We start from the raw sequence: 17,485 nt of genomic DNA on the forward strand, positions 1-17,485 counted from the left end.
GGTTTTTTATTCACCTTACACAAAGTGAGTTAAAGCTGTTAAATTTATATGTACCCTGAGAAACTAAAAAAGTTTTTAGAAAACACAACTAAAAACTAGAAATGTCATTCATATATTGCGTTTGTTTATAAACCACTATTATAAGTTTGATAGGAAAAAAATTCATATATATATATATATATATATATATATATATATATATATATATATATATATATATAAAGTAGTTAAAATATCAAAAATATAAAATATATTAAAAATTATGTAAAAAAATATGAAATATAAATTAAAAATTATGTAATAAATGACCATTTTACCTTTCAGTTTAAAAATTCACAATTTCATAAATTTAACTTTAATTTTTTATATTTACCCATTTTACCTTCAACTCTTTTTACCCATTTTTAACTTAATTTTGGTATTTATTTTAACTCAAAGTTAGTTTTCTCAATATATAATATTTAAGCTAAAATGGTAAATATCGAAATTTAAAGTTAAAGAGGGGCATGAAATTTTAAAGTTTTAGATAAAATAAGGTAAAATGGCTATTTATCAAGTTCTTTTTTATAAACCAGGTATAATTGATTTTTTTAATTATATTGTATCGAAAAAAAACATGGAAGTGGGTCTTTTAATATCTGGGTATTGAGTATCTACCCTACCCTACCCGTAGGATATGCATTTCAATACATAAACCTGCGTCTGAAACCGAACCCGATCATACCGTAAAACCGGTTTCGAGTCCATATCCGAAACCAAGTTTTTTTTCATACCTGAACCGATAATTCCAATACCCGATATATAAATATATGTTTTTCTGTTTCTTTAATCTTTGTAATATTTTTGCTTTTCAATTACATGTATTTTTATGTTATTTATTTATGTTTACCATATTGATTTTTATGTTTTTATGAAAATAAATAAATAAATAGACTTGGAACAAAAAAAAATGTGCATCCCTTTATAAAAACGTGGTCTATACCCGAAAAATACCCAAAATTCGGGTGTTTTATATATACCTGAAAATAGGGTATTAAAATATTCAGAGTACCTGGTTTGATACCCTACCCGGAACTAGTGATACCATATATGGTTTTCCAAGTGAATACATGGACCCAAACCCAACCCGATTTTGGTCAATACCTCATTTTTCCATACCCCATCATACTAATTGTACGTGGGGAAAAAACCCGTTTTTTTCACCTCTAATGAAATTGACGTTTCTGTAATTTGTTCGACAGCTTGGGCCTTCGTTTCCTTAGGGCTTAGGCCTCTCCGCAGCCAAGCCCACTAAAGCTTATAGGTCTCTTGTGTTTGCAAAGCCCACAATAATGAGCAATAATTTTATAAGTTTTCTAATTAAACTAATTATTACTTGTTTGTCTATGTAAATTTATAATATATAGAATTATTTATAATATATAGAATTATTATTATGAATGTTAATAAATCATAATAACCAAAAAGTTAAGTCGTATATTAAATGCAATTGAATGAAATAAATTAAAAAAACTTTGAATTTTGTTACTAAAATATATCTTAATTATTTTTATAACCTAAAAGATATAATATGAAATGATTTGTTAGGATATAATCTGTTAAAGTGTTGGCCAAAGATACCACGTATATCTTAATTTCCAAGTATCCCCTTAAAAATATAAAATCCAGGTTTTCTTCATTGTTTTTTAAATTGAAATGAGTGAATAAAACTGATATCACAAGTTCAAGAAGGGCGCAACAAATAAAAAGAGATGAGGTGGTGTACATTTACAAAACCTATTTAATATGGAATGTTTAATATTTGTTCTTAGAACATTATTTTAACCCTAAATTACACTAAAAACAATATATTTTCTCTCTCATTTTTAATTAAATAATATTTTTATACCTTTATTATTATATTTTCTCTCTCTTCCACTCACAACCACTTTCAAAATATATTAAAAAATTATAGGGGGTGAACAGTGTCCCCTCAAATATACAGATGAACTGTAACATTTTCTCTCGCCTCCACTTACAACCACTTTTTATACCCTTTATGCTATAAAAACTCCACTCACAATATTTGATGAAATTGATGTGAATGCTCTTATGTGAAATTATATGATATTACATGATACCGGATACGATACTATAAGAAATAATATGATACGAAGTATTTAGTTAAATTTTTGCACTCTTTGTATACATATGCCCGTATGTAGTCTTTTGACATAGCTAAATTATCTTAATTTTTCTTTTCTTTCATTCAAGGAGTGTAGACATGAAGAACACGATCGTCATTTTAGTCATCTTTCTTGCAGCAAACATATTGGTTTCTGCAGGTATTATTTTTGTTTATTTGCAATATTCTTTCTTTAAAAATAACAAGAAAAATATTTTTCTCGTTCTTACAAATTAGTTTGAGTAATTATTTTGTGAGTCCTTGTGTTTTAGGGTGTTAACCAGTTGAGTCTAAAATCAAAAGTTTAACTCGCTAAGTCCCTAATCGCTCTTTTGTAATTCTTATGTAATCCTTTGAGTCCGAATTTTTAACACCATTCACAAATTCCATTAAGTATAAGGGCATTTTAATCATTTACACACAAAGTACATGTCTTACATACACAAAAGTATAAAGAACAAGTCTTTAATGCATAATCTAATTACTCTCTCTTCCTTATCTCTCTCTCAAATAAGACACACTCTCAAAGACAAATCATGAAACACCTTCAGTGTAAAGCTTGAATGCGAAAGAAACACTTGTCTTGCATAACAAACTTTCAGAGACAATTCATCAAATACCTTCAGTGCAAAACTACAGGACAACCAAATCACAAAAAAAAAGTCTGTTAAACCCAGAATCAATCTACATTCAAGAACATTTATTTAACATCATAGATCACAAATCATTAAAGTACACCTTACTTGTTTCTGAAAACATGAAGAGTTTCCTAGAATGATCAACTTTAGAAACGTGGTTTCATTAAATGGAAGCACAAGATGAGGAAGTCGTACTGATAGATCGAGGACTGTAGTGGTAACAATCTTACTGCCGGTGAAGACGGTTGTGGGTTCCGATGAAGATGGTTGATGACGATGATTTGGGGTTAGGATTTTCATGAAAATTAGGGCTTTTAATAGGGCTAAAGTTTTCCGGTGACGTCGGTGGTGTTAATGATGACGGTGATGGTGGAGGTGCAGTTTTGATGGTGGTGACGGTGGAGGTGCAGCGGTGGTGGGTGATGTGGTGGTGACGGTGGAGGTGTAGTGGTGGTGGGTTGTGTGGTGGTAGAGGTGTAGGTGCAGTGGTGATGATGGTGTGGTGTTGATGGTAGAGGTGTGGTGGTGGGGTGATGGAGGTGGTTTGAGAGAGAGGATGAAAGATGAGAAAGAGAGATGCAAATTTTGTGATTATGATAGAGATAGATATAGAAGAGCATTCACAATGGTGTTTTTTTGTTAGAAAAACCTCTTCTGGCCTTTTATGTCTGCGTCACGCAGCCGCAGACCAAACGCAGACGTTTAGCTCTGCATATCGTTTGTCTTTTAGAAAATATTTCATTAAAAAATGTCTTCAAACCTCTGCGCGTCCTCTTCCTCACGCAGACATGGTCTAATGTCTTGTTATCTCTTCCAACCTCTTCCAACCCTTCTAACCTCTTCTTCTTTTCTAATCTCAAAACACAGACATCTCTTATCAAAACCCTAGCACCTCTCCTCCACCCCTCTCCTCCTCCCAGCCGTCACCTCCACCCCCTCCGACAACCACCTACTGCCTCGTCGCCCAGTCGACACCTCCACTTCCTCCTCCGCCACCACCACCACATCTCCGTCAACTCCACCTCCTCCGTCGCTCCCACACAACAACCACCTCCCTTCTCCACCCCAGCTGGTGTGGTTTCGTAAAGAGGGGAAAAGGAATAGAGTATTCGAAACCTTGAAATTAGGGCTTATATTCCAATAAAGCGACGATGTTACATCTTTTTTGTCATCCAGATTTCCTGTTGTTTATCAGATCAACTTGACCTACTTCTTGTGGTTCGACTCAAGGTATGTAACTAACCGATTCGATTCTCAATTTAAAATATGTAGTTTCAGATTTAGGAGTTGTTGTATGCTTGATTGCAATCAGTTGATATAATTTTGCTGATTGTTGGAAAGTTCCCGTCGACATTGGTGGTGTGTGGTTGCAGATGAGATGGTTGTGGCAGCTACGAGGAGGTGGTGGTGGTGTATGATGGTTATGGTGGTCAATGGCGTAGCTTTGTGGGGGCGGGAGCCCCCCCCCCCCCGAACTTTTCGCTCGTTAGTGGAGAGTATGTAGTTTTCGTATAGATTTTTTTGGGTATATACGTTTTTGACCCCCCGGTTTTATAGAAATTTCTGGTATATACGTTTTCGACCCCTCGGTCGGAAATCTCAAGCTTAGCCACTTATGGTGGTGGTTCTTTTTAGAGAGAGAGAAAGAGAGAGAGAGACAGGTGTTGTTTGCTTGCAGAAGTTAAAAAACAAACGGTCTTTTTCTTGCAGACTGCAGAGGTTTGGTCCACCTCTTCTGCTACAGATGTTTGCAGATGTGGTCCGCAGACTTCAGACGTTTTACCTCTGAAAAAACAAATAGCACTTTACTCTATCTCTATAATTCCACTAAAAGCACTACATTTTCTCTCTTTTTTAATTAAACCATTTTGTTTATACTTTAACAATATCTTTTTTCACTCATCCACTCACTACCACTTTTAAAAAAATATTAAAAAATTATAGAGGTGAACATCTTCTCCAAATTTACTGATGAACAATACCTTTTTTTTTCTCTTTTCTCCACTCACAACAAACTCTCACAAATATAACAAATATAAAGGTTACACTCACATGAAAATAGAGGATCCATTGTGAATGCACTAAGAGAGAGAGAGAAAAATCTAAAAATAAATTAGTTTATTTTATTTTTGTTTTTAGTATAGGGTAATTTGGTTATTTAATAAAACTTAACAAAGAAAAATTCTAACAATGTTAAAAAAATGAACTCAATAAGTTAAAACACTAAGAGAGAGAAAGAGAAATCTAAAAATAAATTAGCTTATTTTATTTTATTTTATTTTTTAGTATACGGTAATTTGGTTATTTAACAAAACTTAACAAAAAAATTCTAACAATGTTCAAAAATTTAACTGAATAGGTTAAAAAAACGTTTAACAACTCAGAGCATTAACATTTTGATTTTGTACTCAGCTGATTAACATCCAAAACACAAGTACTCAAAAAGTAATTTTCTCAATTAGTCAATATCTAGACTAACTATAGTAAATAATAAAAAGATACTAACTATAGGTTTATTTATTTATCTAAGAGTAAATTGCTATTTTAGTCCCTGAGTTTTGTCCAAATTTGTCATTTTAGTCCAAATAGTTTTTTTCTCCTCTGAGTCCCTGACTTTTCCTTTTTGTTGCCATTTTGATCACATTGCCCAACTCTATCCAAAAACCTCATTTTTAACCAGGGATATTTTGGTGATTTTCAATTTAAATCTTTTAAATTACCATTTTGATTATTTTTTATATTGAAAAAATAAAAGAATAATATATTAGTCAGACCCACCCCTACCCTCTCCCTTTTTCATCAAACTGATCTCTCTCTCTCTTTGATTGTTATTTTCATCAAACTTGGTCTCTCTCTAATTGCCATTTCTAAAGAAATGAACCAATTTAGTCCTTGAATTTCAGAAAAATCATACTGAAAGTACATTATTTGAATGAACCAATTTAGGATTAATAATGCAATACCTTGGTCAGGCTAATCCATAAGATGAACCACCAGCCGACGCCGCCGCCACCATCTCCATCACTGTAATCAACCACCACCTCCATCCACCGTCGCCGGAGTACGTCTTCGCCGGAAACCGGTGTTCTCTGTTTCACTCCAACTTCTCTGTTTCATTTTCTTCATCAAGCTGCACCGTCGCCGGAGCTCGTCTTCGCCGGAAACCACGTAATATGCAACCCGTAAGTTTTCGTATGCACCTTTCTATTCAGTTTCTATCGGGGATCAAAAGCCCCATCACAGTTTTTTTGTGTGATACCCTTACTGTGCGAAATTTTGAGTTTAAAAAGTTTGGATTTCGTATATTATTCCGGCTAAAGCCGTCGGCTGTCAACGGTGGGGATGTTGGTGACATTTTTTGAAGGAGGGACTTTGTATTAAAGGGTTCAAGGTGGGGATGTTGGTGTTGGGGGATTGTGGCGGTAGTGGTGGTGGTGAGAGGCGGTGATGGCGGCGGTTGGTAGAGGTGATGGGGGCGGTTGGTAGAGGTGGAGGTGAAGGGGGCGGTGGATGATGTTGGGGATGCATGTGTAACAATGGCGACGAGTGGTTGATGGCAGTGCTTGATGGCGTTGCTGGGTATAGGAGTAACTGTATGATGTATGTGTGATCTTCTGTATAAAAGTGGAATTTAGAAAATATATATAAAAATAGTTTTGGACAAAAATGGCAATATAGAAATCTTTCTTTTTTGTTAATGACAAAAATACCGCTGGTCATAACAGGTTTTTAGACTAAGTTATGCAATGTGATCAAAATGACAACAAAAAAGAAAAGTCAGGGACTCAGAGGAGAAAAAAAAACTATTTGAACTAAAATGAAAAATTTGAACAAACCTTAGGGACTAAAATGATAATTTACTCATTTATTTAACTTTTTTATGAGGGCAGGAGATGACGCACCAGGTGATAAAAATAAACTTTGCACGAAAAAAATTACAGTTTTTCAGTGCAACGTTAAAAGCTGTTATGCAAAGTGCCAGGAATGGAATCCAAATGGTATGGCACAATGCCTGAATCCCTTTATGTGTCTATGTACTAAATTAAATTGTTAACCATGTAATATCTTCTCAATAAATTGTTAACCATGTACTATCTTCTTAATATTAAAGGATTCATTGAAACTGTTGGTTTATAAGCGTTGTGATGTAGAGTAAACTAGGGTCGTAGTTACCCGTGCATTGCATAGGGATACGGTTGGATTTCAGAACGTATTGCACATCATGACAACCGATAAATAAATTTATACAATTAATTAAAATGATATATTAATGGGTTATGTTATTTACGCCGTAACTCGGCTCTGAACATCAAAGTAATAACAAAAGATAAAACGATATAATAAATAACAAAGGTAAAATTAAGGTAAACGAAAAAGAAAACAATAGAAATTTGGTCAGTTTTGGCACCCTCGTTATAGCAAAGAAAAAAAGTTAAAAATTATGTTCAAAAGAGTGTCGGCGTGTTCGTTAAAAATATTAAACTAAAAAAAGAGTTAAATGCCTGGTTGGTCCCTCTGGTTAAATGCCTGGTTGGTCCCACCATCTCACCTCCATCGCCGATCACCCACCACCACCGTCTCACCTCCGCCACTTCTCACCTCCATCCCCGAACACCAAAACATCCACCAACATTGAAACCCACCACCACGAACGAACACCTCCACCACCGGGCAGGCCACCACCACCGCCGATAACCACCACACTAGCCTCTGTCGCCCCTGTTGCTTCACACCACCACAAGCATCGCCCTCCACGGAGGATACCATCGGAAAAACGGATTTGCCGGCTCCGATGATTCACGATTCACCACCATCAAGATTCACGATTAACCTCGTCGCCCTTGCTGCTTCACACCATCCGATCTATTGTCAGATCTAAATATTCATCGTCGGAGACCTTTTGATATATTTGCAGGCATGAAGCCGAGGATGCAACTGTCTTTTGACATTCTTTTAGGAATTTAACATTATGATGATTTTAAAATTTGAAAGAGTTTATGGAATTTATAAAGGTTTTTTGTTCGTGGATTTTTGATTTTGTGGATGGAGTTTGGTCTGAAAATGAGAAGGTGGGTGGAGGTTGATAGGTGATGGTAAGTGGAGTTTGTTTTTTAATAAGTAAGGGTATTTTGGTCATTTAAAATAGACTTAACTAAAAAACTTAACACATGTTAGTGATTGGGATCATGAGTGCAAAAATTACAATCACCGGACCAAGTGTGTAATTAGTGAACCAATGGGACCAAGTCTGCAATTTTCGCAAACCACAGGGACCAACCAGGCATTTAACTCTAAAAAAAACTTTTGCCATACTCATTTTAGCAAAGAAAAAGAAAAATAAAAAATATATATTTAAAACGGTATTAACGTGTTCGTTAAAAAACTATTTAGGGGTAAAATAGTATTTTTGTTAAAGTAAAAGAAAAAAAAAATAATAGTTAAACTACATGATTTTGTAAATGAAAAAGTGTACATTAAATGATGAAATAGATTAAAGTACAAAAAATTAAATAAACTTATAAAACATGCATTAGATATTGTACAACACTATTCATCTTCTCTTTTTAATATTATTATATAGGAAAAAGATCAAATAGTAAGTTTATTTTGGCCAGAAAGTATAGGAAGCAATAGGATTAGGACATGTGGCAAAATTTAAAATAAAGAGGAAGGGTATTTTAATCAATCTTATCCTTTTCTTCTTCCTTCTTCTTCCTAGTAACATAAAAACACAGCATTTTCAAAACCCACCATCTTCAACCATTCCTTCACTTTCTATCTCAATAATCACTACATTATAGTGCGATTTTCGTCACCCATCAATGATTCAAACACCCGATCAACGCGTTCTTCAGCTTTTTTTTGAAGAAAACCCATTTTAATTTCATACAAAATCTCGTTTTTTCCGGTGATTTTGAAGATAATCACTCGATTCGTTCGATTCGATCGCTGATAAGTGTTTCAGTCATTCAAATTTCGCCAATCATTGAAGAAACCGACTTCGATCCATGTAAGAAATTCTTTAATTTCATTTTTATTATCTGGGTTTTTGATTTAGTCATTGCGTTTTACGATCTTGACGGGGGTCCGGGGGCAGCGCCCCTGGTAACAGGGTCCCAGGGGCGGCAGCCCCTGGCGGGGTCCAAGGGGCAGAGAGTTTTAATTTTCCAGAAATTGGCTCATTTCGAAGACAGTAATTCGTAGACAATTTAGACAGTTCATAGACAATTCACAGACAGTTTTACGTGTCCATTACGTTTTAGAAATAAGAGAGTTTTATGTGTTTTATGGCTATTGCGTTTTAGAAAAAAAACACATTTTAAGTGTTTTTAGTTATTGCGTTTTAGGTAAAACACATTTTTGAAGTGTTTTTAGTCATTGCGTTTTAGGTAAAACACATTTTTAGGTGTTTTCAGTCCATTGCGTTTTAGATAGAACACTTTCTTTTGTTTTTTAGGCCATTGCGTTTTAGAAATGAGACATTTTTAAGTGTTTTCTAGCCATTGCGTTTTATAAATAAGACATTTCTTTGTGTTTTTGGTGCATTGCGTTTTAGGTAAAACACATTTTTATGTGTTTTCAGTCCATTGCGTTTTAGAAAAACAGACATTTTAAGTGTTTTCTGGCCATTGCGTTTTAAAAATAAGACATTTGTTTGTGTTTTTGGTGCATTGCGTTTTAGGTAAAACACATTTTTATGTGTTTTCAGTCATTTGCGTTTTAGAAACTACACTTTCTTTTGAGTTTTTAGGCTATTGCGTTTTAGAAATAACACATTTCTTTGTGTTTTCTGGCCATTGCGTTTTACAAATAAGACATTTCTTTGTGTTTTTGGTGAATTGCGTTTTAGAAAAATGTCATTTTTTAGGTTTTTTTTTCCATTGCGTTTTACGCAACTGGGTTTTCAAAAATTTTTTCAAAAATATAGCAATAGTATACTCGTTTTAAAGATAAAAAAACGCTCGTTTTTTTGGTGCAATTTTTATAAAAAAATAATGTCGTATGAAAATGTTATTAACGTTTAAAAAATGGGAGGGGGGGGAGAATTGGAGGAGAGAGAAACTATTGCATTGGATTGACTAGAATGCCCCTAAACAAACTCACGTGCCTCTTTTCTTCTCTTCAATTTCCATCATTTAATCTTAACCCTTGATTAACTAAATGGATGGTCAAGATCACTTTCTAGCCTTCTTAGCCAAATAAACTTTCTATTGTATCTCCACCCTTGTTATATATGATATATAATTGTAATCCAACCGAATAAAGTGTGTAAAAAATCAAGATTTAATGAAAACTTGGATTGTGAAATTTCAAAACAAAACTATAAAATTGGATCAATACGTCGAATTGAACGAGTATGACTATAAAAGAAATTATATGTTTTTGTTTGGATTAATCTTTTAAAATAAAGATAAATGGTAAAAAGGTCTGAAGAGAATAATGATAAATTAGATGATATGATGGTCTAGAATAAGGATTGCATATCCTTATGTTATGTTGTTAGTTTCAAAGATGCAATGCTATATTGATGGTTGCTCCCTGAATATGATCTTTTACATACAACAATACGACAATTAGTACTGAGAAAAACTAGTTGTTGGATATTTATGTCCGGTTCAATAAGTAAACGTTACCGACCGGGTCTTGACCCGTAAGAGTTACACCGTGGTCAACGAACTAAAATCCACTTAACTAGTTTAACTGGTAATTACGAACGATATGCGGAACGAATCATAATTATATTTATGATCATGAGCGGGTTTATGTTAATTAATAAACTTGTTGCGGGTATTAACTGAGAGACGGGTACATGGACCGGGTGAGACAAGTACACTCATCTCGCCACTTGTCGTGCATGCACCCGTGCTACGCCACTTGTCGCGCATGCACCCTTGCATCGCCACTTGTCGTGCATGCAAAGAACCCTGGCCACTTGTCGCACATGCATATGCATGTCTGCCACTTGGCAAACATGCATGAGCCTCCATCTTCTATTTGTTTGAGATTTTTTAGGTCTTGCAAATGTTGTTGAAAGAACAAGAAAAAGGCTCTCAAAAGAACACCCATAACCGTCCGCCACCACCGCGATCCGCGGAGTCGCCCCGCCTTGCCACCGTCACCGGCCGACGCCGCCTCCGCTACCCGGGCTCATACTCGCATTTCGTTGGTTCGTTTTACGAGCACCCGTTCATTGAACCTCGGTGTCTCAGTCGGTTATTTGCTAACCGAAGGTATATCTAAACCTCCTATGGTTTGTGTTTTTTTTTTCGTGTTTGCATGTCAGTGTCCTTGTTCCATTACGGAAACTCCTTGGTATGAAAGTTTTCACATTATTTATATATTGTTATCTATGCTTCCGTTGCCTTAAAATGTATATATAGATTTTCACTAGTTAAAGTTTATTTTAACTAACATATATATATGTATACATATTTGTCAAAAGTGTTTTGACTAATCTTTGTAAGAAATAAATACATACATATATGAACCGGGTTCAAAAAAAATATTATACCTCGGATTCCCTTCAGTGGTATCAGAGCCGATACTCACCACATGCAAATCGGAACCTGTCTTTTTCACCAGAATAATAAGTCACAAACTTTAAAAGTCTAAAGTTTTTTATTTATTTTATTTTGGGAAATATATATATTTTGGTCATGTAACACCCCGATCGCGTAATACAATAAACCGTGGCGGAATTATCGAGGAGTCACGTTACAGGAAATTGTTTCACAACGCATGGTATTTGAAGTATTGTTTTATTAAATAAATAAGTTACATTGTCTAGGAAATAAAACAAATAAATAGTAAAATTGTCTTTCATGTTTTATAATCACTAAGGCCCGCGTCCAATCCTATGTGAAGCAAGATCGTAACATCAAGCAACAGTTCCTGAAACATATGTGAAAAGAGAGAGAGTCAGCATAAAAAGTTGGCGAGTACATAGGTTTTTGTGAGTGTGTCAAATTCATGGCTTTGTGTACATATTTCAATATAATTAGCCAACTAAAACATGTTGGTTTTGTTGCCATGAATCTTGACTAAAACATTTGCTTTTGTAAAATCGAATAATACATCGTCTTGAAAGATAACCTCGTATGGTTTAAATGAAAAATCGTTGCGTGTCATTGTTTGAAAACATTTGTCATTGTTATAAACCAATTTGTTCAATCTGTCACACCCTGCTAGTTGCGGAAGCGTGTTACTTGTGACTTAAGAAAGGTAATCATTGCATCCAATCATATAAACAAATATAATTTAACAACGATGGCATATGTATTGATTTGAAAAAAAAGTTTACAATGTTGTCCAAAATATAGTTATTGAGTTTCATTACACTTCGAACAAAAGCTTGTTATTGTCATAAAAGGCATTCATTGTCATGTCATTCCCATTTCCCGTGGTCTATCACCGGCTCATGTCTTGTTTCCTGAAATACATGTAATTTAAAAAAAAAAGTCAACAAAAGTTGAGCGAGTTCATGTAGTTGTTGTTATCATATGAAATCTCATGTTTGAAATCTTGTAATGAAATCATAGTTGTAATCCAGTAATGTAATCCTGGTATGTTATTAGCATTCATGGAGTTTAAGGATCTATCAATGTGTAGCTTGCACCATGACATATGTGCCATAAGTAAGTAACCAACCCGAGACAACTTTGACATCATGGGGATTACAAAAGCACTCCTAAGGGTATACCAACCTGGAGTGGAGCGCGCCTCATGCTCGATAGATCTATACCTTTTGCATCTTGGTCACTAAGTGATTAATGGTTACTAATGTCATCATCCTACTTACGCATATTGATTTTGTTATCATCTAAACCCATAGCTAACATACCGTTTGTTATGACATGTATTTCCCCTCGATTGTTTTAAAAACAAAACATTGAAATCATTGAAAGGAGGGACATGGACTCACAAGTTTGCGTTCCTTGTATGTAATACCGTAGTGAGCGTCCGTACATGTGATTAACCTACATGTGTACTAACTTTATTAGACACTAGGTCTTTCGGACCTCGTACAAGTTGTTCATCTTGAATTCTTTATTATGTTATCGCTTGGCATCTTTAGAACAACTTTGTACTTTTAGAGTGTTGGTAGTTTACTCGTTTGATTGTTATATATATTGAATTCATAAGTGTATACATGTATTCGATGTGTATTGAATTATGTGTGAACGGGCTTCGCCCTTCACATGTCCTCGTGCCGCGCACGCATGTCATTGAGCCTTTGCTCATGTCATTGGGCCGAGCCCATGTCATTGGGCCGAGCCCATGTCATCTATGTTACTGGGCCTAACCCATGTTTTAATGTTATTGGGCCGAGCCCATGTTATCTATGTTATTGGGCCGAGCCCATGTTTTATTGTCATTGGGCCAAGCCCATGTCTTTTATGTCATTGGGCCGAGCCCATGTTTTATTGTCATTGGGCCAAGCCCCTGTTTTATTGATACTGGGCCTTAGCCCATGATTTATCACTTGGTAATTTTTATAGTTTTTCGACTTTCCGGGTTCTTGTTATCGGCCTCATAGATTTGGGTTCTTTAGGTGTCAAAAAAATATGTTATTTTTAGACTTGACATTGTAGTAATTTTCCTCGCGATGTCGATACGCCCAATTATCGTCGTCGAGTGTTATGTATTACTATTTCGACCATTTCTTTTATTCCTCCGTTTAATAGCATTTCTTTGGAACATGTAGGAAACATGTATATGTATTTTTGATGTCTTTTTATACTTGTTACATACAAGTATTTCTTGTAATTATGTGTGTATTATTTTGATCACCCTAAAGGTATCTAATTACATACACATAGCACATAATACATATACTTGTTATGTTTCCAAAATATATAAATTTTCTTGCCAAAAATTTATACTTATACATGGTTATAGTTTTACCCATTTATTTTTGTAAAAATATAAGTTTGAGTTCATAAGAACTCATGAATAGTTAAGGCTTAACTATTCTCATCAAGACTTCCATAATGACGTTTTAGACCACTAATCGCGTTTAACATTGTAAATCACCCTTTAATCCCTTCTTTAATCGCGATTAGATTTTTAGAAAAATTCGCCATAGTTTCCCCTAAAACTATGACGTTTCCCACGTTATAAAAACGTGTTTAAATCAAAAATCAAATTTCCAATTCACCATTTTCACCAAGTTTCTACCACATATGTATTCTTAACAACATAACTCCACCTTTCATTATATACATACATACATACATACATATATATATATATATATATTTCATACACAAAAATGAGACTTTTATGGTGAGTTTTTATAATAATCAAGTTATTTCATTTAACTTGTAAAATCAAAGTTTACTGAACTCCCAAGATTAAGTTTTAAATCCATGTATACCCTTGTTTCTTCATGTAATCTCAAAATTATATGTTTAGTTCATGAAAGTGAGGATGATGATCTTTCATGATTTAAACATAACCATGTTTAAATCACATTTTTATGTTCATCGTGGTATGATGAACACTAATCTTGAATACTACAAGAATCTACTCACAAGATCATCATATACATAAACTTTAAATCACTAATATTAACAAAATCAACATAAACAACATGATCATACAAACTAACTACACTAATCTACACATATCAACACATAATATAGTTAGATTTAGTGTTTATTAGCTTTGAGATTAGTTTTTTTTGTTCATGATTAACTTTAAATTCAAGATCATCAACTTGTACTTTTGAGATTAACTAGTAGTAAGAAGCATAAACATGGTGTTTAGGAGACTCACAACTTTGCACAAGCCAAAATAAGAAAATAAGAAGAAGGTTAAGCTCCAAGAATGCTCCTAATGATGCTCCATGTTTACTCCATGTGTGAGTGATCTTGATAGGCTTAGAATATGAGTGAAAGTGGTGTTCTAAGGTGATTTAATGGTGGGTTAAAGGGGACTTCTTGGCTGCCGATTTTGGAGGTGTTCAAGGAAGGGATGTTGAGCTACTTTGGTGATATGAAGATGATAGAAGTGATAGGTTAATTATGTAGAGTGTTATGATGATATAAGTCCACATTTTCAACAAAGACCGTACTCAAATCTTCCAACCAAATCAAGCAAGATTAAATGGCCACGGGGCCCACCATTTTCGTACATAATGGGGGGGGGGTATTTTATAATTTTTTTAAAAAAAAAAGTCTTAAACATGTAGATATTTTGGTGATTAGGCTAAGTTTGGTAATTAGGGGTAATCTTTCACCATTAGGGGGTAATTAGTGATTCGAAACCAAAATTATTATTAACTACTTCATTAAACTAGTAAAAATCATGTTTTGATACCTTGGATGCCTTTCGTTCGGTCGTTGGTGGGTTTACGGCACTTTTGTGGCGTACCGACGGAACTTTGCCGAAAGTTGTTATCTCGCATCCAAGTGATACATGAAGTTATTCCGAGTCCCCAAATAGGCTTAACTAGTTCGCCAAAGCTTCCATTTGGTTGTTTAGGCGTCGGTAATGTCGTTTATTAGCTTGTCGGTAGAAATACAGTCAAGTTGTGGGGGTTACGACGCTGCGCCGAAAGCTTATGTTTCGGACACTCCATTATCATTCTCATATTGTTTTCTTATGCTTGATATCCGTGTCGTTTTTCAGTGTTTCGTTCTGTTTTTACGGTTTTGCTGGCATGAATAGTGTAACCGTGAATAGTGCACATAGTACTTTTTACTAACACTTTTAGGACATTGTTTGTTTGGTTTCGCAATACGACGAAAACCAACATATGTTTTAGCTTTGTTTTCTTGTCCTAACACTGTTATCCAGTCTATGACACAGTTACGTAATTAAATTACGCTAATTGCATGAGATTATGAAATAAACATAGTGATTAGAATGTATGGAACGAACGATTATTTTCCATTTGTCACATTCTCCCCCTGTTAAAAAGAATTTTGTCCCGAAATTTACGTTGAGTTATCCTTTAAAGGAGTCTTCTCAAACAGGTGGGGATACTTTGTCTTGATTTGATATTCACTTTCCCATGCATACTCGAGTCCGTGACTTGAGTTTCAACGGACCTTTACTAGTTTAATACGAATTCTCCTTGTCTTGTGGACTTTCCAGTCCATAACCACAACGGGTTCTTTGGTAAACTGGAGTTTGTCGTCTATATGAATTTCATCCATTGGGATGATAACTGTCTCGATGGTCGGGCTTTCCTTTAAGATTCGACACATGAAATGTGTCGTGTATGTTATTAAGTCGTTCTGGCAGCTTTAGCTTGTAAGCAACAATACCAACCTTTTCCAGAATTTCCGAAGGCCGAGTGTATCTTGGGTTTAGTTTTCAGCGTTTCCCGAATCTTGCTACGCCTTTCCAAGGCAAAACTTTTAGTAAGACTTTGTCTCCGACCTCGAAGGATAATGGTTTACATCTTTTGTCCGCGTAGCTCTTTTGTCTATCCCGAGCCGCTTATATACAGTCTCGTATCTCTGATATCTTGTCAGTAGTCTCTTGGACTAGTTTCCGGGCCAACGAGTTGTTTGTCTCCGACTTCCGCCTAACACAGCGGTGATCGGCACTTCCGTCCATATAGTGCTTCGTATGGGGCGGCTTTAATGCTTGTGCGATAACTGTTATTATATGAGAACTCTACCAGAGGTAAATGAGTATCCTAGTTTCCGCCTAAATCCATCACACATGCACGAAGCAGGTCTTCAAAGTTTGGATGGTTCGTTCGCTTTGGCCATCGGTTTGCAGATGAAATGCTGTGCTTAGATCCAACAAGATCCAAGTGATTCTTGAGATGACTGCCAAATCCTTGACACAAAGCGACCATCCCGATCCAATATTATTGAAATAGGCACCCCATGACGTGCCACAATCTCGTTAAGATAAAGTTTCGCTAACTTCTCAGTACTCTCTTTTTCACGAATAAGTAAGAAGTGAGCCGACTTGGTTAATCAATCAACGATAGCCCATATCATGTCATGACCTCGAGAGGTTTGTGGGAGTCCTGTAATGAAGTCCATTGATATCTGTTCCCATTTCCAAACGGAAATCTCGGGTTGCTGTAATAAGCCAGACGGCTTTTGATATTCGGCCTTGACCTTTGCACAAGTTAGGTAATTCCCAACATAGGTCGTAATATCTCCCTTGAGCTTAGGCCACCAGTAATATTCTTTTAGATCCTGATACATTTTATTGGATCCTGGGTGTATTGAATATCTTGACTTGTGTGCTTGGTCCAACACCAAGTCTTGTAGACCGCCAAAGTATGGAATCGAGATCCTTCCCATGAAATATAAAGTGTCATCCTTGTTTGTTTCCATTCATTTCTCTAATCCTTTCAAGGATTCTGCTCGAATGTTTTCCGGTTTTAGAGCTTCTTGTTGTGCATCGTGCACCCGAGTAGTGAAGTTCGTTTGAATTGTCAACTCGAAGGCTCGTACTCGTAATGTTTTGACTTATTCTTTCCTACTCAAAGCATCCGCCACAACGTTTGCTTTGCCCGAATGGTACTTGATTTCATAGTCATAGTCCTTCAACAATTCCACCCAACGACGTTGGCGCATGTTTACTTCCTTTTGATTGAATATTTGTTGAAGACTCTTGTGATAGGTGAATATGGTACTCTTAATTCCATAAAGATAGTGACGCCGAACCTTTAAAGCTAATTGTCACACCTCGACCGCGTGTAACATGC

The 17,485-nt window shown here is 35.3% G+C and overlaps 1 long non-coding RNA gene across 1 annotated transcript; it reads right to left on the minus strand.

Annotated features, from left to right (window-relative positions):
* Positions 1-2,528: 2,528 nt before the first annotated feature.
* Positions 2,529-7,830, minus strand: LOC118481871. The gene is made up of 2 exons (XR_004866179.1): positions 5,766-7,830; positions 2,529-2,797 (listed from the first exon to the last, which is right to left on the minus strand). It is a non-coding gene; the product is annotated as an uncharacterized LOC118481871 (long non-coding RNA).
* Between the last annotated feature and the right edge of the window lie 9,655 nt (positions 7,831-17,485).

This window comes from Helianthus annuus, chromosome 9, assembly GCF_002127325.2.
Source record: "Helianthus annuus cultivar XRQ/B chromosome 9, HanXRQr2.0-SUNRISE, whole genome shotgun sequence".
Classification (NCBI taxonomy): Eukaryota; Viridiplantae; Streptophyta; class Magnoliopsida; order Asterales; family Asteraceae; genus Helianthus; species Helianthus annuus.